Genomic DNA, 22888 nt, shown 5'->3' with positions numbered 1-22888 from the left:
GAACCCTACGCGCTGGGATTCATCCCCAGAGGACTTGGGTCTCAAACGAAAATACAATAAGCAAGCATTTTTAAATGAAAAAAATTCTCGATGTTCACCAAAAAATAAATCCGGCAAACATACCTTAGGCTCCAAGAAATATGCTCCAGGACAGTTACTCACGTGCTGATGGAGCTCGGCCACTTCCAGAGAGAGTCCCTGCAGGTGTTTAGCCAAATCCTGAACCGACACCATGATGGAACAAAAAAAAATCTTTCCTTAGAGAATTTACAGGCTGGACTTACTGTTATGTTCTGCTACCAAAGCTAAGGAAAGAGAGGAGATCTGTCCCTACTATAAGACTCAGCTGAATCCCTACGATGTAACAGGGAACCTGATCCTGCGATCAGACCTGCTAAAGTCCTAATCTAGTCTGTACGGAGACCTATAGATTTGGGGAGGGAATCCCTACAAGTACTAAGGACTGGGAGGAATATGGGACACCTCCTAACAGAAATAGCAGCAGACAGACGAACAAACAAAATAGATAGAACCTAAAGGTCCGTAGACCAAGCAAACTAACAGAGTTAGATACAGAGCACAGGCTAGCTAGAAAGTAGATATACAATGAAGTCCAGCAAAGCCAGAAGGGCGGAGCAGGATTAAATAGGCCAACAAGGTCATGTGACCAGCAAAGGAAAAAAAACCTAACAGCAAGGTTCTAACACTATCTCAGTCTTAAGTACCTTGGTGCCAGAATGTTGTGAGGTGCTCAGTGAGGTGGCGCAGTGAACCTTAGTTTTCTTTCCGACTCGGGTCTGCTCCGGGCAAACAATCGATATATACGGATGGATGCGCGGACCCTCCAGCAGGTGAACGGTACCGTTGATGACTGTGACTTAACTGCTCAGCGGCGTCTGTCACCTCTCACGCTAGGTCCCGGCGTTTTCCATCTCTCAGCAGCGTTCCTGACAGAAATCTTCTCACATTTAGACAGGTTCTGGTCACAGACACGATCAGCTCCACTCTGCCAATGCTCTGGTAAGTATTATACTGATGTGTACAGAGATACACACATCCATACCACCCTTGTGAGTTGACACACATCTTACACCGTACACCAGTGACGAGAGCGACTGTGCAGATATCAGCAACCACATAATCCACAACAATAAAGACTTCATGCTGCAAGCAAAGTCCTATGCAAAACCCACACATCAGACCTGACCATATGCAATGTCTAAATGGTGCATTTCAAGCCTCCGACTGGACTAATGTGATGTAGCAGAGGCGACACAGTGGTACAGAGCGCTCAAAGCTGTCCGTAGATGGTTGGTTATGGAAGGCGGATAATAATGATGAATTGTTTGTATACAGGGACTTAGCAAAGGGTCCAATTCAAGAGATAAGCAGCAAAAATATATCAAAAAGTCAAAACACATGTGCTAGACAGTGGAGGCCAATAGTGGTCAATGGCTGCATCTTATGTCTACAGTTAATTAAAAATGTTTAGAAACCCGAAGTGAGGGAATTTTGGTTTAATGGGGGGGAGAGGGGAAGATGTTTACCCCAATTATACTCTTCATCTATTCCCCAGAGTGTCTCTAAAGAGAATGTGGAGAACATGAATTGTCAATGCATCATAAGGAAAGCTCAAATACTGCAATGGTATCTGTGCAATGCTTCATATCTCCTGTGGGGCTGCTGCAGGGAAATTAATCACTTGCTTCCAGGTTCTTAAGATCACTGCTCGCTGGGGTTAATGGAGAACACAGCTCAGTTAACTGTATGGGGGCCGTGGCCGGGTCTTGCACATCTGCCTAATTGATATGAACAGGGTTGGATCTGCAGTACCACACTGCGGCCACCATACAGCTGACTGAGCTGTGTAGTTCCTCTTTGCCACTGACCAGCATCTCTCCACCATCAGTGCCACCTGACCGACAAGGGAGCACAGATGTCATATAGCATCCCCAGTGGTGAGCTATACGAAGGCAAGGCAATAAATATAAAGTATTGCACAATTCATTTAATATATGATGCAAAAACTGTTTTTTGTCCATAAAACCAATGAATTCATTACAAACACAATGTTAAGCCCTGAAAGTAATCTGTGAATCAGGTTGCATGAGGGTGATTTTCCGTCCGTCATCTCATGTCTAGGCACCCTGCTAACAAACGATGGGATCGGTGGACTATTTTAGAGGGGTTGTCTGTTAGGCTACAAGTCTGCATTCACTCTAAGTGCATCACGCACAGGGAACACGATTGACATACTTCCAGCGGTGTCGGCACTGTCACTCCTGATGATTACGTCAAAGTATGAAGTTACGCGATCCTTGCAGCCACTCAGCGGCCGCTTCACCCCCTCCTGCTTTTGGACAAATCGCTTAAATCCGGAGGAAGTGAGTGCTACTGTATTTTCTCTTCCTCCGGTGCAAGTGATTTGTCCAAAGGCAGCAGAGATAAGTGTTATTTTAAAAGAGGGAAACATAGAGATTTAGAAGGGGGTGTCCAGAGTAGTGGACAACTCCCTTTACTCACTTTTTAAAGAGCTTTAACCCTTCATGACTTTGCGATCTTCCATTTTTGAGCTTTTGTTTTTTCCTCCTTTTCTTCCCAGAGCCATAACTTTTTTACATTTCCGTCAATATAGCCGTATGAGGGCTTGTTTTTTGATGACTGTTACTTTTGAAAGACACCATTGGGTTTATAATATAGTATACTGGAAAACTGGAAAAAAATACACAATTGTTTTTTGTGGTTTTTATTTACCATGTTCATTAAATGTTAAAAATGACCCAATAATATGATTCCCCAGATCAGTATGCTGATACCAAACATGTACAGTAGTGTTCAAAATAATAGCAGTCCATTATGACTAACCAGATTAATCACTGTTTTTGGTATAAATTCTATTACCACATGTCAAACAATTTACCAGTTGGTGCAGTAGATTCTAAGAAAACCAACAGACCCAGCATTCATGATCTGCATGTTTTTGAGTCTGTGTATTTGAATAATTGAAAGGGGGTTCAAAATAATAGCAGTGTGGAGTTCAATCATTCGGTGAAGAAACAGGTGTGAATCAGGTGGCCCTTACTTAAAGGTGAAGCCAGCACATGTTGTACATGCATTTCTCCTAGAAAGCCTGAGAAATATGGGTTGTCTGAGACATTTGTGACACCCCAGGGGTCTGGTTGTCACAGTGATAGAGATATTACGTCTGAGAGCAGGTGGGAGGTCCTTTGGTCAGGGATCCTGTGCATGCCACACCTCCTGCCCAGCCTTGGGAGGGGAAGAACTTCCCCTGTATAAACCCGGGGCTGAGGCAGAGTTAGTGAGTCCAGGAAGAGTAGAGACAAGAGCAGCATAGGAAGCAGCAGAGTCACAAGGAGTCAGGGGCTGGCAGCTAAAGAGCTCGCCCTGACTAAGAAGATTCTTTACCGGACCCGGAGTCCGAGGCTGTGGGGACTAACTTCTACCCAGCAGCAGAATCCGTCAGGCAGGGGATTTCAGGTCCCCTGGCCCAGAAGCCCGAAGGCCCGGTCACACGCGTGGGACCAGCACCGCCATCGTGGAGCGGAAGCCATTAGAAGGCCCCGAGTCACCGGCCATACGGGTGAGCACCACACGGTACACTCAGGGACGTGGGCTACTTACATCAGCTTCTAGCAAGGTAGCCAGAAGAGTACAGTCAGCTTGGGAGGCCTACAACTACGCCTGGCCAGGGGAGATCCCATCTGCTCAAGGACTGACCAGGCCCCGTTCGCTAGCAAGTACTCCGGGAGGGTCTATCGTTGTTACCAGTAAAGACCCTGAACGCTACCATACCGTCTCTGAGTGGTTCCTGCTACCCCCATCATCCACGTCGGCTGCCCTGAGGCCATACCCCTCCCGTTGGGGGTTATACTATCACGCTGCACCATCCTTCCACCGGCCTCAGCGGTCTGCCCTGCAGCAGCAGCCCCCTGGCTGCATTCAACGGGTGGCGTAGTCATCAACCATTTTCTACCGCTAACAGACTGCCGTCCAGTTTGACTCCCTGGGCACGGACCGGGTCACCGCCACGAGACTACAACCCTAAACAGATCCGGCTCCGGGTAAGCTCCCGCGTGCGCAACGCAGCGCGACACAGGCCCAGGGGCGCGTCAACTTTGGCGTAGTCGGCAGGATCACGTGCCCGCAACCACCGGGTACTGCGTGCCTGAAAAGCAAAGACTGTTCAAACTTACCAGTGGTGAAGATTCCCGCCATCGGTGAAGATTCCCGCCATCCGGCGCCATCTTCAGCCTTCTTCCCGCCATCGGTGAAGTTTCCCGCCATCCGGCGCCATCTTCAGCCTTCTTCCCGCCATCCGTGGAGTTTTCCCGCCATTGGACGCCATCTTGAGGACGCCGCGCGGGAAGAAGAGGGGCGTGGACTCCGAAAGCGCGCGAGAACTGAAGCCCCGCCTCACGTCCGGATGTTGCGTAAGGTCCTGGAAGGAGCCCAGCAGACGCCGACGTCACAGGAGCGCGACGGAAGGTCCTCAACCCTGACGATCCACTGCGGAGCCGCGGCCTACGGAACAGGATCATCGCAAGGTAGGCCACGGTCCACTAGGGGGGAGGAAGATGTCGGATATGGAGGAGAGCTCCACTGCCTCAACCCCCGCCAGCGCTACCGCTGTTGCAGTTATGCCCTTCACCATGCCCTATATCCCGGGAGCAGCTTGGCTACCCCAGTACTCAGGGGAGTCACATACCCTGCATGACTTTAGAGAAAAGCTGGATAGCCTCTTCCAGGTGTACCCCCTCACAGAAGAGCAAAAAGTGAGCATCCTGGTGGCCCAACTAACTGGGGCAGCCAAAAGGGAAGTAAAATCCTGGCCACCTGGGAGGAAGACTGTCGCAGGGATACTAACCCGGCTGAAGGACACCTTTGATACCCGCACCTCAGCCGAGATTAAACTTAGATTCTACGGGTGCAAGCAGCGAGCGCATGAGAGTATAAGGGACTATGCACTCAACCTACAAGAGGCCCTGAGGGCCATTAAGCAGACCGACCCTAATGGAGTGGGAAACGAGGACAGGCTGTTGACCGAACAATTTATAGAGGGTTTATATTGCAATGCCCACCGCACCCAGTTGCGGGCAATGGCCTTACAGGACCCTCATCTAGAATTTGCACAGTTCAAGGACAGAGCCATCCGGGTGCTCCGAGAACCGGCACCAGGTGGCATTGTGACCCACAGACGCCCCACTACCACTTACTACCAGGAGGCGGCGCCCTTGTCAGCAGGGCCTGTGGGAGCTGATGCGCAGGCTTTGGACAATGACCCGGCTCCAGACCTACACCATCAGGTCCAAGAGCTAGCTAAAAGCGTTGCTGCGCTAACCCGAACTGTGCAGTCTTTACAGGTTTCCACTCCAGGGAAGATCCAGCTGGCATCCGGACCGGAGGACATCCCGTGGCGTCGACCAAGGAGGACCCCACCGGCCAGAGGAAGACCCAGTGACCGATACAGCGAGGACGGACGACCCATCTGCCGCCGCTGCAATCAACCCGGACATATGGAAAGGTACTGTTCTTTAAACGGGCACAACCTGGGGTAGAGGGCCAACCCCCAGGAAAAAGATCACCAGGCCCATCAAACTGGCGCGACAGATATGTGGGAGGACGTCCAGTCTTGCCTGTGGTACTGGATGGCATTCCCATGAGTGCCCTACTGGACACCGGGTCACAGGTCACCACCATCCCGTACGTGCTCTTCAAGCAGTACTGGAATGACTCGGATATTACCCGCTACCCTGACGACGACTTGAGTATCATCGCCAGCAATGGTCAGCCCGTGCCACAGATCGGATTTAAAGAGGTGACCATCAAAATTGGTAGAGTCGAACTGGCCGCACAGGGACTGATCATTGTAGATATTGACAAACATGAGAGTCACCCAAAAATAACTCTAGGAACTAATGTAATTGAAAATTGTCTTGCAGAGGTGATTTTCCTTTTACAGCAGGTTGCCAAGAATGCCAGCTCCGGCGAGCAGCGGGTGCTCCAGAAAGAGATCCGGGCACTGATGCAACGGCAACAAGTGGAACTCTCCGGCGGTGAGATTGGTAGCGTAAGAATGTGTGACCCTTTTCCTATTGCCATGCCCCCAAAAAGTGAAATGATGATTTGGTGCCGGGCAGCTATTGGTCTGAGAGGTAGAGATTACCAGGCAATGGTAGAACCAGTTTACTCAGACAGTAGGCCCACCATTTTGACAGCACGGGGGGTGGTCAATGTACGCCATGGGAGGGTGCCCGTTCGCATAATAAATATCGGGGAGAGGGAAGTGTACCTGCCCCGGTATGCCACGCTAGCCAAATTATATACCACTAATCAAAATTCTATACAATCTGTGGAACCCTTGCCTCCATCTCACCCGGAGGAAGGTAACGGCTCTAAGAAAGACATGGAGGACTGGTGTCAGCAACTACATCTGGGTACTGACTCCACTCCCTCACACCAGAAACAAGGAGTCTATCGGGTGGTTCAAGAGTATGAGAGAGTGTTTAGTAAACACCCGTTAGACTTCGGGCGAGTCAAGGGGGTAGAACACCGCATCCCCACGGGAGATCATCCTCCCATAAAAGAGAGGTATCGACCCGTACCCCCTGCACATTACCAACACGCCAAGGGGATGCTTAGAGACATGAAGGAGGCTGGGGTAATCCGGGATAGCTGTAGCCCCTGGGCAGCCCCACTAGTTTTAGTCAAAAAGAAAGACAACACCATGAGGATGTGTGTAGATTACCGGAAAATCAACCGTATCACACACAAGGATGCGTACCCCTTACCAAGGATAGAGGAGTCATTGGCTGCTTTAAGATCTGCTAACTTCTTCTCTACCTTGGATCTCACTAGCGGGTACTGGCAGGTTCCTGTAGCAGAGGCGGACCGGGAGAAGACCGCATTCACCACCCCGATGGGACTTAGCGAGTTCACCTGCATGCCGTTCGGACTCTGCAACGCCCCAGGAACCTTCCAACGATTAATGGAGTGCTGTCTGGGCCACAGAAACTTCGAGACGGTCCTGTTGTACCTGGACGATGTCATCGTATACTCCAAAACTTATGAGGACCACCTGAAACACCTGGCGGAGGTGTTCGAAGCTCTGGCGAGTTACGGCCTAAAGGTGAAACCCTCCAAGTGTCACCTCCTGAAACCAAAGGTGCAATACCTGGGACACGTGGTGAGCGCTGACGGAGTGGCTCCCGACCCCGATAAGATCACCGCAATCAAAGGATGGCCAAGCCCTTCCAGCGTAAAAGAAGTGCGGCAGTTCCTAGGGTTGGTAGGCTACTACCGAAGGTTTATTCCCAGTTTCACCAAAAAGGCGGCGCCTATGCAGGACCTCCTGATAGGCCAGTCCCGGAAGGCCAAGAACCAGAAGCCGCCCTTCAAATGGGAAGAGCTAGAGGAAGAGTCCTTCCGCCAGCTGAAGATGGCCCTCACGGGGGATGAAATCTTGGCGTATCCGGACTATAGCCAGCCCTTCATCCTCTACACCGACGCCAGTAACGTCGGGCTAGGAGCCGTACTGTCCCAGATTCAGCAGGGGAAAGAGCGAGTAATCGCCTATGCCAGCCGAAAACTGCGACCCACCGAAAGGAATCCCGAGAATTATAGCTCATTTAAGCTAGAGTTCCTGGCCGTGGTATGGGCAGTCACCGAGCGCTTTAAGCATTACCTCACTTCTTCCCGGTTCACCGTATACACGGATAACAACCCGCTGACACACCTGGACACGGCAAGACTCGGTGCCCTGGAGCAGAGGTGGATGGCCCGTCTGTCCAACTACGAGTTCACAATTAAATACCGGGCAGGGCGCTCCAATACCAACGCGGACGCCCTATCCAGGATGCCCAACCTGCCGGACGGAGGAGAAGATCCGGAGGGACTGGAAGAAGTTGAACTCCCTGCGTTCCACCGTCATGGGACTATCCAGTATTCCCACCGGGTAAGGAGTAAGCAGGCTGCTACGTTGAACCCCTTACCTCACTACAACTGGGCGGAAACGCAAGACAGCGACCCTGCCGTCCGACTGGTGAAGGAGATGCTGACTCGCCCGGAGGCTAGCCTGGAATCAGACGCTCCAGAGGAAGCCAAACAACTATGGGCAGAGAAGAGTCGACTGTTCCTTTACAAGGGGAAGTTGTGCCGCAGAATGGTTAACTCCAGGACGCATGAACTACTCTGGCAAGTAGTGGTGCCACGAAGAGACGCAGCCATGGTGATGGAGGCATACCACGACGGAGCTGGACACTTCGGGTGGAAAAAGCTGGAGTTCCTGCTGCGCGAGCGGTTCCACTGGGTAGGCATGAGGGGAACCATCGAGAAGTGGTGCAGAGACTGTGGCCCGTGCAATCTGAGAAGGAAGGACCGGGCCAGCCAGAAGACTCCCCTGCAGTCCATCGTCACCCGGCAACCGTTGGAACTGGTAGCCTTGGATCATGTAAAACTGACCCCCAGCAGAAGTGGCTACGTCTACGCGTTAACCATCGTGGATCATTACTCCCGGTTTCTGGTTGTCGTCCCCGTCAAGGACTTAACGGCTCGAACAGCAGCTAGAGCCTTCCAGCAGCACTTTTGCCGTCCACACGGGTACCCGGACCAAGTGCTGACGGACCAGGGACCTGCCTTTGAAGCGGAGGTCTTCCAGGAATTCTGCAATCTGTATGGCTGCCGGAAGATAAGGACGACACCCTACCATCCGCAAACTAATGGACTTTGTGAGAAAATGAACCAGGTGGTAATGGATCTTCTAAAAACGTTGCCCCTGGAAGAACGCAGTCTGTGGCCTGAGAAGTTGCCCGATCTGGTGGACCTATACAACCACATCCCGGTAGGTTCCACCAACTGTACCCCGGCTTACCTAATGAGGGCAAGACCTGGTAAGTTACCTGTTGACCTGGAAATGGGAGTCCTGACGCCCGAGGACACTTCACCAGAAACAGACTGGGACACAGAGAGGCAGCAGCAGTACCGGAAAGTACAGGAGAGCGTGGAGCGAAGTCTCTGTCAGGCTAGGGAAAGACAAGAGAAGACTTACAACCAGTATGCTCCCGCTGTTCCCCTGGTACCCGGAGAGCAGGTCTTGAAGAGGAAGAGACGGCTCCACAAGTTGGACGACCAGTGGGAGAAGGACCCGTACACCGTACTGCCCTCAAGCCACGAGAACCCGAAGGTCTGTACCATCAGTAAAGACGGAGGGGAAACCACAGCCATTGTATCCCGGGACCACCTGAAGAAGTGCCCCGAACAACTGAGGAACCCTGAGGAGGAACAGGAAGACCATCGACCCGTGGAAGAAAGGGAAGATATGGTTAGTACCGTGCTCGGGGACTTCCCTCGGTCTTGGACTCAAGTCAATGGTGCAGTTGTGGTACCCGTACTCACCTTCCTCCAACCATCATCCCAAGAACCTACGGAGCAACGGGTAGAGCTGGAAGAGCAACCGGTCCAGGAGGCAGAAGACTCCACCCAAGCGGAACAGGAGAATCCACCCTCTGCTTATAGTGAGCCTGCCGTACCCCTAGTGAGACAAAGAGCCGGTAGACAGCTGCCCAGTTTACCCTTGACAGCTCCTACACCCTGTAGTTCAGGGCCAGACAGTCAGCTCCGTAGGTCCACTAGGGCCACTAGAGGCCAGTTACCCGCACGTTGGAGGATCTAAATGTTTAAGTTGTTTTACAATGTTTACCTGTTTATTGTTGCTTGTGTGTAATTTTGTGTTTCTAGTTGTTTTTAGGAGTCTTCGGTGGATTTGCCGGGAATCCTTTGTATATAGTTGGAGCGTAACCCAGGATGGACTAGAGACTGTTAAGGACTCGGGGTAGGACAGACCCCTACCTGGTTACGTCTCCCTGTGTTGGTGAAATGGACACCTTTGCTTTTCTTCAAAGACTGCACCCGGTTGCGGACATCCGTGACCATCTTATTGTGTTTCCTTATTGTATTTTATTGTTCTTTGATATACCTTGTTATATTTTTCTAAAAAGTGTTTAGTCCCGGAGTACTAAATTTCACTAGGGGGGAGTGTGACACCCCAGGGGTCTGGTTGTCACAGTGATAGAGATATTACGTCTGAGAGCAGGTGGGAGGTCCTTTGGTCAGGGATCCTGTGCATGCCACACCTCCTGCCCAGCCTTGGGAGGGGAAGAACTTCCCCTGTATAAACCCGGGGCTGAGGCAGAGTTAGTGAGTCCAGGAAGAGTAGAGACAAGAGCAGCATAGGAAGCAGCAGAGTCACAAGGAGTCAGGGGCTGGCAGCTAAAGAGCTCGCCCTGACTAAGAAGATTCTTTACCGGACCCGGAGTCCGAGGCTGTGGGGACTAACTTCTACCCAGCAGCAGAATCCGTCAGGCAGGGGATTTCAGGTCCCCTGGCCCAGAAGCCCGAAGGCCCGGTCACACGCGTGGGACCAGCACCGCCATCGTGGAGCGGAAGCCATTAGAAGGCCCCGAGTCACCGGCCATACGGGTGAGCACCACACGGTACACTCAGGGACGTGGGCTACTTACATCAGCTTCTAGCAAGGTAGCCAGAAGAGTACAGTCAGCTTGGGAGGCCTACAACTACGCCTGGCCAGGGGAGATCCCATCTGCTCAAGGACTGACCAGGCCCCGTTCGCTAGCAAGTACTCCGGGAGGGTCTATCGTTGTTACCAGTAAAGACCCTGAACGCTACCATACCGTCTGAGTGGTTCCTGCTACCCCCATCATCCACGTCGGCTGCCCTGAGGCCATACCCCTCCCGTTGGGGGTTATACTATCACGCTGCACCATCCTTCCACCGGCCTCAGCGGTCTGCCCTGCAGCAGCAGCCCCCTGGCTGCATTCAACGGGTGGCGTAGTCATCAACCATTTTCTACCGCTAACAGACTGCCGTCCAGTTTGACTCCCTGGGCACGGACCGGGTCACCGCCACGAGACTACAACCCTAAACAGATCCGGCTCCGGGTAAGCTCCCGCGTGCGCAACGCAGCGCGACACAGGCCCAGGGGCGCGTCACATTGTTCAGAAGAACAGCGTACTTTGATTAAAAAGTTGATTGGAGAGGGTAGAATTTATAAAGAAGTGCAGACACTAATAGGCTGTTCAGCTAAAATGATCTCCAATGCTTTAAAATGAAAAGCAAAACCAGAGGGACGTGGAAGAAAACAGAAGACTACATTCGAATGGATCGAAGAATAGCCAGAATGGCAAAGGCTCAGCCAATGATCAGTTCCAGGATGATTAAAGACAGTCTCAAGTTACCTGTGAGTACTGTGACAGTTAGAAGACGCCTGTGTGAAGTTAATCTCTTAGCAAGAAGTCCCCGCAAAGTCCCACTGTTAAAAAAAGACATGCACTGAAGCAGATACTGTTTGCAAAAGAGCACATCAACTAGCCTAAAGAGAAATGGAGAAACATTTTGTTGACTGATGAAAGTAAAATTGTTCTTTTCAGGTCCAAGGGCCGCAGACAGTTCGTCAGACGACCCCAAACTCTGCATTCAAGCCACAGTACACTCTGGAAGACAGTGAAGCATGATGATGCAAGCATCATAATAATAATAATCTTTATTTTTATATAGCGCTAACATATTCCGCAGCGCTTTACATACATAATCATCGCTGTCCCCATTAGGGCTGACAATCTAAATTCCCTATCAGTATGTCTTTGGAGTGTGGGAGTAAACCGGAGAACCCGGAGGAAACCCACACAAACACGGGGAGAACATACAAACTCCTTGGCGATGTTGTCCTTGGTGAGATTTGAACCCGGGACCCCAGCGCTACAAGGCTTCAGTGCTAACCACTGAGCCACTGTGCTGATATGGGCATGTTTCTCTTACTATGGTGCTGGACCTACTAACAGCATACCAGGGACCAATTTTCATATATTAAAATACTTGAAGAGGTCATGTTGACTTACGCTGGAGAGGACATCCCTTTGAAATGGGTGTTTCAACAAGACAATGACCCTAAACACACGAGTAAACAAGCAAAATCTTGGTTCCAGTCCAACAAAATTGAGGGTATGGAGTGGCCAGCCCAATCCCTGGACCTTAATCAGATAGAACACTTATGGGGTGACATAAAAAATGCCCAAAAAAAGCCAACAAATGCCAAAAAAAAGTGGGATGTACTCAAAGCATCCTGGGCTGGAATAACAGTTGACAGGTGCCAGAAGTTGGTTGACTATATGCAACATAGATGTGAAGCCATTCTAAAAAACTGTGAGTATACAACTAAATTAGGTTAGTGAATCCTCAAAAAAACTGTACATATTGTGGGTTTGTAAAGACAAATGCAGACACTGATATTTTTAGAACAGCCCAATGTTCATTTTTTGATATTTTCTGTAAAGTAGTTAAAATAATATACATTTCTCTTCATGTTTTGAATAAGAAAACAGTGTGCAATATTCCCAATTCATGGAAATAAAACCTAGTATAAAGATTTTGTGCTTAACTCATGTTTTTGAACGCACTGTTATTATTTTGAACACTACTGTATAGGTTCTTTTTTATTTAAGTGCTGAAAAAAATCCGAAATTTGTAAGAAAAAAAAATACAGATTCAATTAATTTACTTCATATTTTGATTGATCAGACATTTCTGAACGCAGCGATACTAAATGTGTGTATTTTTTTTTTTTATTTTCAATGGGGCAAAAGTGGGTGATTTAAAGTTTTTTTGTGTTTTTTTTTTAAACTTTTTTTTTACATTTTACTGACTTCTATAGACCCGTTAGGAGACTTGAAGCTGCAATTGTCTGATTGCCTGTGCTACACATAGCGGGGCTTCTCTGCTATGTATAGAAAAAAATCACAATCTCCTATAAATGCCGGCCACGAGCGAGTTAAATGTGCCTTAGCAAACCAATGAAAGGTTTTATCCTTTTATTTATGAAAGCTCAGTATTTAACTCCTTAAAGGAAACGTGTCATCAGGATTTTGCTAAGTAAACTACAGGCATTGTCAGGTTGGCACTGTTACATTGATTATAATGATACCTGGATTGTATAAATCCATCTTGTGGTTGAGTTAATGAGATGGTTCAGTGACCTGTCATTTAAGCCAGAATGATGACCATGAGGCCAGAGCATTAAAAAAAAAAACGCCCAAAGGCCCGCCACAGAGCACGAGCATCTCATTAACTCAAAACTGCAAACACAGATTAAACAAGAACCACAAGACGGATTTCTTCAACCCAGGTATCATTTTAATCAGTGTAACAATGCCAACTTGACAATGCCTGTAGTTTACTTAGCAAAATCCTGATGACAGGATTCCTTTAATGACCGGGTGATTTTTCATTTTTGTACTTTTTGTTTTTTACTCCCCTTCTTTCAAGAGGCATAACTTTTTTCGGTTCACATAGTCGTATGAGGGTTTATTTTTGTGGAAAGAGTTGTAGTTTTGAATGAGAACATTCATGTTACCATACAATGTCCTGAAAAAAAAAACCTGAAAAAAAAATCCCAGTGGGATGAAATGATGAAAAATTGCAATTCAGCCACTGTTATTTTTGGATTTTGTTTTTATGGCTTTTATTGTGCTGTGAAATACAGGCAGAAACTTATCCATCAATCAATGCCATCAGGAAGGCATCTGATTGGCTCCAAATTTATTCTGCAGCAGGACAACAACCCTAAACATACAGTGAATGTCATAAAGTAAAGAACAAGAAGTTCTAGAAGTGATGATATGGTTCCCACAGAATCCTGATCTCAACATCATCTCAACATCATCGAGGCTGCTTGGAATTACATGACATGACAGAAGGATTTTCGTAAGCCTACATCTACAGAAGATCTGTGGTTCTGCAACATATTTGGAACAACCTCCCTGCTGAGTTCCTTCAAAAACTGTATGAAATAGTACCTAAAAGAATGTATGCTTTATTGCGGTTTTGAAGACAAAAAGTGGTCACACCAAATATTGATTTGATTTAGATTTCCTTTTTGCTCATTTACTTAGTTTATTTTTATCAATGAACAAATGCTATTATATATAATGTGTGTATATATACTTGCAGTATATTTGGGATGATTTGAGAGGCTCTAAAATGCCTTGGAGTGTTACCCATGTAGAATAAGGTAATTTATACAGACTTTAATCTATTCTGCTTCATCCTTAGATGTTCATTTACATATCTGCCAGGCCTCACTGACACTGAATGGGTTATACAAAATTTGCATTTATTTTGAAAATGCCATTGATGTATTTTTTATGCATTCTTCATTTTATTATTTGCATTAGGCATGTGCATTGAGTGACTGACATCTCTTTCGGTTTCTAACTTGTATGATCATAATATTTTGCATATTGTAACTATATTATAGTTTAACTGTGCAGAATACTGTATACATGACTAACTTGTGTTTCATTTCATTAGCTTTGATTAAGAATCATATAAAATGCTGATAAGTGCTAATGGTGGTTAAATGAAATGGATTAGTATTTTATAAGTATACATTAAAATACATAAAAAAATTAGAATATATGGTAATGGCGACTTAATAGTAAGCGCTGATACCTTGCAGCACTGAGATCATGGGTTTAACCACTTCACGACATCCGCTGTACATGTACGGCGCTGCGGGAGGTGCAAACCGCTGTACATGTACAGTACGATGATTGCACAGGCTCATCTCAAGCGCAATGAAAAGCGGGTGTCAGCACTATCTAAGAGCTGACACCCTGCGGCAGTGCCCACTATAGGTGCTGGGGCCGATTGCAGGCATTTAACCCCTCTGAGAGCAGGAGCTGACACAACTCCTGCCTGTGTACGACTGCCTAAGTCACTGCCCTGCAATACAAAAGGATTGCAGAGTATTAGATCAGTGATCAGGGCAGGGAAAGTTGATGTCCCATACTGGGACAAGGTAAAAAGGTTAAAAAAAAGTTTTAAAAAATTCTAAAAATGTATAAAAATAAATCAAAATAAAGAACAAAAAAAGGAAAAAATATTAATCCAATAAATACATATATTTATGTAAAAAGAAAAAGAAAATACACCCGACCTATAAAATTTTCATACCAGTTAACTCCTTCAGTGAACATCGTAAAAAAAATTATTTAAAAATGTGGCAAAAACAAAGCTTTGTACCGCCGAACAAAAAGTGGACATATAAAGCGATCAAAAAGTTGAATGTAAATAAAAATGATATCACTGAAAACATCATCTTGTCCAGCAAAAAACAAGCCTCCATGCAGCACTATCAACGGAAAAATAAAAAATCTATAGCTCTTAGAATATAGCAAAGCAAAAATAATTTTTTTTTATACATTTGTTTTTATTGTGTAAAAGCGATAAAACATAAAAAAAAAGATATAATTGTGGTATCGCTGTAATCGTACTGAAATGAAGAATAAAGCGGTCTTATTTTTACCATATTGGAATCGGCATAGAAAAAATCCTGTAATTCCTGAATTGCTAGTTTTTGTTCATTCTGCCTCCCAAAGAATAGAAAGTGATCAAAAAATGTTGTGACCGAAATTGGTACTCCTAACATAAATTGTCCCTCAAAAATAAGCCATCACATGACTCAGAAATATAGAAAAATTATAGCTCTTAAAATATGGAAATGCAACTTTGTTTTGGAAAAAAAAAGCGTTTCTTAGTGTGTGATAGCAGCCAAACATAAAACACCCGATATAAATCTGGCATTGCTGTAATCGCACCGACCCAAAGAATAAAGTCGTCTAATCACTTATACCGCACGAGGAAAGGCGTAAAAAATAAATAAAACCAATTCTTCACCTGCTGTTGATTTGTTCATTCTGCCTCCCAAAGATCGCAGAAAGGCTCAGCTCACATTTATCCTGTGCTCTACGCTGAGAGCTTACACTGGGGTTTCGGTGTAAATCTCTGACATATATGATTCAGACAGGACCCCCGGCAGAAGAGTCCTTATAACAAGGCAGATGGAGACTCTTTGGACGCTGTCTGGCATATGATCTAATGGTATCTGTCTTTTTATGCGTGCACGGTGGACCACAGTTTTGTGCACCTCTGAAAAGAAGGACACCACGGAACAGAGGCCAGATGGAGTCCAGAGTAACTCTGCTTACTCATTATAATGAATGGATCTCTCAGGTGTCTCATCTGAATGATGTAATTTGGAGCTTTAGATGGAAATCCCAATGAAAGTGCTCAGTGTAGAGAACAGGATAAATATGATCCAAAATGTTATGTAAAATGTTCCCAATAAAAGCTTCAACTCAATTCACAAAAAAAGCAAGTCCCCACTCAGGTCTGTCATCAGACAATGGAAGTATATGGGGCCTCCACATTACTGGTAGTACAAAGGCTCTGAAAAAGCGCTACTGCTCCTCGCCCCCAAAAGAAAACCAGCGAATTTTGAGCTCCCAAATCCAAATGCTCCCCTTGCTTCTGAGCCCCACAGTGTGCCTAAACCACATTTAGCTTCCACATGCTTGGCATTTCTGTAGCGATGAGAGCCCGCTTAATCTACAGGATCCATGCCTCCAGAAGCATGAGCTGGGCATAATGTTTGGGCACTACAATGTATGAGCACTGCGGGGTGAGGGGACATAGGACCAGCCGTATTGGACCTCCATGCACTGCATCTCGATCACCTACTAGTCACAGGTACTTATTATTCATCTCAGTAGCCACATGCCTTACTATGACAGCCACATAGACCTTTGATATTTGCTGCAGTAGAATGACTATTATCCTGACACTTTTTTTTTTTACATATGCTCCCATTGTTTTTTATATCTATTCATTAGAACTCCTGTCTAGTTATATACACTGTTGGTGTGGATATAGGCTGAGCCTTTCACTTTCATTTTAGGTCATCGGTTTATACCTGATATATTTGTACTTGCATAGTTTGGTCCCGTTTTTAGTTGTATATTCAGGGGGTTCATAGTACCCACATTACTGATACTGTATTCCCTGTATGAACTAATATTAATGACACTGTGGATATTTATATAATTTGTTGTTCCTATGTCCCCTTTATGGTGCTTTTCCTTTTTTATCTTTGTTTTTTAAACTATTTCAATAAATATTTTGTTTTAATAAAATGGATCGCTTCACTGCTCTTTCTTGTGTACCTTGAGTCAGAGCAAATTGTTGTTTCAATGTATGGGCACTGCAATGGCAGGTTTGCAATTTTCACTCTGCAACATTCACTGCTGCTTGTTTCTGGCAAATACCCATGGAGTCAACATCGTTACTGCACCTGTAGATAAGTTCCCAGAGGGGTGTAATTTCCAAAATGGGGTCACTTGAGGGTGGATTCTGCTCTTCTGGCACTTAGTGACTCTGTATATGGAGTCTGCAAACTTTTCTAAGATAATTTGTTCTCAAAGAGTCAAATAGCGCTTCTTCTTCTCACCATGTGGCTAAGCAATACTGTACCACCACACATAGGGTATTGCCACATTCAGAAGAAATTGTGTAACACATTTTGGTGCAATTTTTACCCATTTCCCAGTGTGAAAATGTAAAATCAAGGGCTAAAATAGAATTTTTGTGGCAAAAATGTAATTCTTTTTTTCTTTACCGCCCAATGGTATAAAATACTGTGACCCACCTGCGCTGTCAATATGCTCACTGCAACCCTAGATTAATTCATTGAGAGGTGTACTTTGTAAAACGGGGTCATTCTGCTGTTCTGGCACCTCAAAGGCTCTTCCAGTGTGACACGGCACCCTAAAATTATACCAGCAAAATGTGCACAATATGGTGCTCCTTCCCTTCTGAGCTTTGCACTGTGCCTCAAAAGTAGATTTGGACCATATATGGGGTATTGGTGGTGGAGAATTTATATAACAAATTGTACCATTTATTTTCTCCTATTATCTCTTTGAAAATTAAAAACTTGGTGCCAAAGCAACATTTTTGTGAATAATCTGAGGGTTAAAATGCTCACTATACCGCTAGATGAATTCCTCCAGAGCAGTTTCTAAAATGGGATGACTTGTGGGGGGTTCTGCTGTTTTGGCATGTCAGGGGCTCTTCAAATGTGACATGGCATCTGCAATCAATTCCAGCCAGAAGTTGTCTCCAGAATTCAATAGGGGTTCCTTCCAAGCCCTGCTGTGTACCTAAACAGTAGTTTTATACCTCTTGTGGGCTATCGGTGTACTCAGGAGAAATTGCACAATGAATTATATGGTCCATTTTCTCCTGTTACCCTTGTGAAAATGAAAAATTTGAGGCTGCACCAACAATTTTTGCGAGAAAAATGTATTTTATTTATTTTCATGGCTCAACGTTATAAAATTCTATGAAGCACCTGTGGGTTCAAGGTGCTCACTGCACCTCTAGATAACTTCTTTGAGGAGTGTAGTTTCAAAAATGGGGTCACTTGTGGGAGGTTTCCACTGTTTAGTCACATCAGGGGCTCTGCAAACGCGACATGACATCCACCATCTATTCCACCCAATTTTGTGCTCCAAAAGTCAAATGGCGCTCCTTCCCTCCCTTTGCAATTTTCAAACTTTTAATTTTTATGGCATTAAATGAGATATTTATTAACTATTTTGTGTGAAATAACTAACATTTGCCACATATCTACTTTACATCTGCATACTCTTTGAAACATCATTTTTTTGCTACGAAGTTAGAAGGGTTAAAACGTGTTTTTTTGCAAATTCAAATTTTTTCAACAAAATTTACAAAACCAATTTTTTTAGGGACCACATGACATTTGAAGTGACTTTGTGTGGCCTATGTTACAGAAAATACCCAAAATTGGTAAGTGTTATCAAGAAGTTTTTTAACCCTCCAGGTGCTTCACATGTACAGTAGATGTAGAAGGAAAAAATGAACATTTTAATTTTTCCCACAAAAATGTCCTTTGGCCCCAAATTTTGCATTTTTACAAAGGTAACAGGAGAAAATGAACTGTAAAATTTGTTGTGCAATTTCTTTTGAGTAACCCGATACCCCATATGTGGTGGAAAACTACTGTTTGGGAGTGCAGAAGGGCTCGGAAAGGAAGGAACACCATTTGACTTTTAGAGCTCAAAATTGACTGGATTTGATCGCAGACACCATGTCGTGTTTGCAGAGCCCCTGATGTGCCTATGCAGTGGAAACCTCCCACAAATGGCCCCATTTTGGAAACTACACCCCTCAAGGAACTTAACTAGAGGTATAGTGAGTACCTTGAACCCACTGGTGCTTCACAGAATTTTAAAACGTTTGAGCCATGAAATGGAAAAAATAAATTTTTACTGCAAAAAAAGTTGCTTCAGCCCCAAATTTTTCATTTTCACAAGGATGACAGGAGAAAATAGACTATACAATTAGTTGTGCAATTTGTCCTTGTGAAGGATCCACACCTCGCCTCCTGCCTGACGTCACTATTACGTCAGATGGATCCGCACCCCTCAGGAACACGTAAGGTCAGATTGGTACAGTTTTACACAGACACCCCCAGTCCTCATGGGCTCAGGAAGGTACATGGAATGAGAAGAGGTGGCCCACTCATTCACTGACATGGCCCCACACTCGCTCACGCCCCTGACAGCCTTAGAGGCCCCTTTCACTAGCCCCAGTGAAACAGAACCTTATCAGCCTGGTATAGCCATCACCAGTTGCTATTAGATATAAGCCTGGTCCATTAATGGGAATTATATTGTGCCAGAAACCAGCCTCGGCAGCATAGGAAATTAACCCGAAAACCGGAAGTGTGGATTCGTGGAACAAAGTAAATGAGCAGCCCAAGGTTAAATGATATATTTAATCGCCTTAAGGGGACACTAGAAAAAAAACTATATACATAGGACAAAAGATATAACCTGTGATGTCTGACCATGTGTGTGCTGGGCCTCATGGGGGCCTGAGCTTCCGGGGGGTTCCTTGCAGCACATTACTCGATTTGAACCCCCCTCGTTCGAAGTGGCCGCATGCATCACAGAGAGAGAGGGAGAGCCACATGGCCTTACTCTAGCTTATATATCCTACAGGTATCTTTCCTCCTGCCCTCTGGGCTGAACCTGAGTCCCCTCTGCATGCCCCTGGCAGATAATAACTTCAAAACTTCAGATGGGTCATAACTCCTTAATGGACAGTCCGAGGGAGGTGGTTCTGGTGTCATCGGTTCCAGCCGGGCCCCTGCTACGCATGGAGACTAAACACAGCTGTACTCTGTTTCTTAACAGATATTCTACATATCTCCCCACCCCATGAGGCCAGAACGAGGTCTGGTTTGGGGATCTCTGACATATATACGATGTACGGCTAGGATGTACGATAAGTCCATATTCTCCTTATAAAGTCATAGCTGACACAGACTATATAGTATCCACATGGCAAGCAAGCCCTTTGTTCTGAGCTGAGGTGGCTCAAGGTGTGATATCTGTCACTTAGTCTTTTGACTCTAGACCCCCCCCTGCCGATAGCTGTTCTGTCACAACTGCGCACTGAAGGGGTGCTTATCATCCAATGCCAAATAGGATACAAATGATTGACATGGAATTATACATCCAATATTCTTCACAGTCCTGAGTACAGAGATACCCCATAAGTGGCAGAAAATTACTGTTGGACACACGGCAGGGCTCAGAAGGGAAAGAACGCCAATTGAATTCTGGAACACAATTTTGGCTGGCACAGATTGCGGCTGCCTTGTTACATTTGAAGAGCCCCTGATATTCCAAAACAGCAGAAACCCCCTCAAGTGCCCCCATTATGGAAACTACACCTTTTGAGGAATTCATCTAGTGGTGTAGTGAGCATTTTTAACCCTCAAGCGATTCCCAGAATTGTATAACATTGGACTTAGTCAATGGAAAATTTGGCCCTAAGCCCTAAGTTTTCAATTTTGAAAAGGGATAATAGGAGAAAATGGAAAACAAAATGTTATGCAATTTCTCTTGAGTACGCCAATACCTCATATGTGGTCGAAAACTACATTTAAGGCACAATGCAAAGCTCAAAATGGAAGGAGTGTCATATTGTAGTGTACTTTTTGCTGAAATAGTTTGAGGGTGCCATGTCACATTGGCAGAGCCCATAAAGTTCCAGAACAGCACAACCCCCCATAAGTGACCTCATTTTACAAACTACACCTCTTAATGAATTCATGTTAGGGTGCAGTGATTATGTTGGCCCTACAGATGTGTCACAGAATTTTATACCATTCAGTGGTGAAGAAAAATATACATTTTTACCACAACAATTTAGTTTTAGCCCCAGATTTTACATTGTCACACAGGAAAATGGGTAAAAATGGCACCAAAATTTGTCACACAATTTCTGCTGAATGTGGCAATACCCCATATGTTGCTGTACAGTATTGCTTAGCCACACAGCGAGACTCGGAACGGAAGGAGCGCTATTCGACTCTTGGAGAACAAATTATTGTAGAATATTTTGGGGACTCCATATTCGGAGCCCCTAAGTGCAAGAAGAGCAGAATCCCACATCAAATGACTCAATTTTGGAAATTATACCCATCTAGGAAATTATCTACAGGTGCAGTGACAATTTTGGCAACATGGGTGTTTGGCAGAAACAAGCAGCAGTGAATGTTGCCGAGTGAAAATTGCTAATCTGCCATTGTAATGCCAGTTCATTGTAGTGCCTGTATGTTGCAGTGCCCATACATTGTGCCCATCTCTTGCTTCTGGAGACATGGACCCAGTAAATTAAATGGGCTCTCATCGATACAGAAATGCCAAATGTGGACGCTAGCTGCGGTTTAGGCACACTATAGGGCTCATGGGAATTTACAGTCTGACATTACACCCCAAAGCAGCCAAAGACTACACTCTCTGAGTGCTATTGCCATGACGACAGGTACATTTTGCCCAACTTCCTTCTTTTTAGTATAATGATTATTTGAAAATAAAAAAGTATATCTTAGTAGAAATGTGGATTTCTTTGTGTGAATGGACTATCCTTTTTTTTCCCAACAGCACTGACAACAATCTGGAGCTGGATATGGAGGAGGAGTCTGCCCCCTTGGCCACCCAGCCCAGCTCCTCAAGGGATAATGCCGGTGAAGGTCCCTTAACAGTGGAGGCGGAGGCTACATCTGTTTCCACAACTGGCCAGCAGACACAGGCTGACAGAAGAGTCCCTGGACGTGGGTTAGGACAGAGCCACTGAGGAAGACACCCCGGGCTGGCAGCGACTCAACAAATAGACCAGTGGGTGCTCAGCTACTTGAGCAGTATACAGCCCGAAGAAGATTCGGACTGCTTCCTCCTAAGCATGAGCATATGAGGCAACTGCCTCCAGCCATATAACTCTGGTTAGAAGGGCATTGATGATGGTGTTAGAGGCCTCCATACTACCCAACGACCCTCTACCCTTATTATGGGCCATAAAGCAATCCGGTCATGTGGAGTCAGATTCTGCAGTGTCACCCAGCTATTATGGCACTAAATCTGCATATGGACATCCCTATCCCCTACATCCTCCTCCACATCCTCCCCAGCCACACCATACAATGTAAATGGCCCACACCCTTGATTATGGGCACTATACCCACCAATGCCCTTAATATGGCCACCATGGAACCTATTACCCTGGTGAAATTGCTCCTCTCCCTCCTCAACATACTTATCACAAACCCCCACCCACCCATACCACCAGCAACCACCCAAGTGTCCAAAGGTGAGCAGTTGGCTGGAAGTGTTTCCACTTTATCCTCACCGGAGGACTATGGACCTCTTTAGTTTGTTTAATTTTTTTGTCTATGTTTTCTTTTCAATTATTCATCAATATTTATTAAAGTACTGTAGTTATCACATGCGTCCAAGGACCTATTTACACCAAGGATGTGGAAACAGAGGTGTAATGATTGCAGGCACAGTGGGTGCGACCACTATCTGGCCCAACTGGGAGGGGGGCCAGCAGAAACAAGGGCCCATTTCACCTGCATGTGCGTCCT

The 22888-nt window shown here is 45.9% G+C and overlaps 1 long non-coding RNA gene across 1 annotated transcript in view; it reads left to right on the top strand.

Moving 5' to 3' along the window:
• Positions 1-22589, top strand: part of LOC141251766 (uncharacterized) — a 153934-nt gene extending 131345 nt beyond the window's left edge. The window contains exon 3 of the long non-coding RNA XR_012313386.1: positions 21909-22589. This is a non-coding gene — a long non-coding RNA (uncharacterized lncRNA). The remainder of the gene's footprint in view (positions 1-21908) is intronic.
• Positions 22590-22888: the final 299 nt, after the last annotated feature.

The sequence above is a fragment of the Phyllobates terribilis genome, unplaced genomic scaffold (assembly GCF_046119375.1).
Source record: "Phyllobates terribilis strain yellow unplaced genomic scaffold, ASM4611937v1 Scaffold_2__4_contigs__length_985480577, whole genome shotgun sequence".
NCBI lineage: Eukaryota > Metazoa > Chordata > Amphibia > Anura > Dendrobatidae > Phyllobates > Phyllobates terribilis.
Note: the sequence above shows the minus strand (reverse complement) of the source record. Positions and strands in the feature narration are given on the sequence as shown.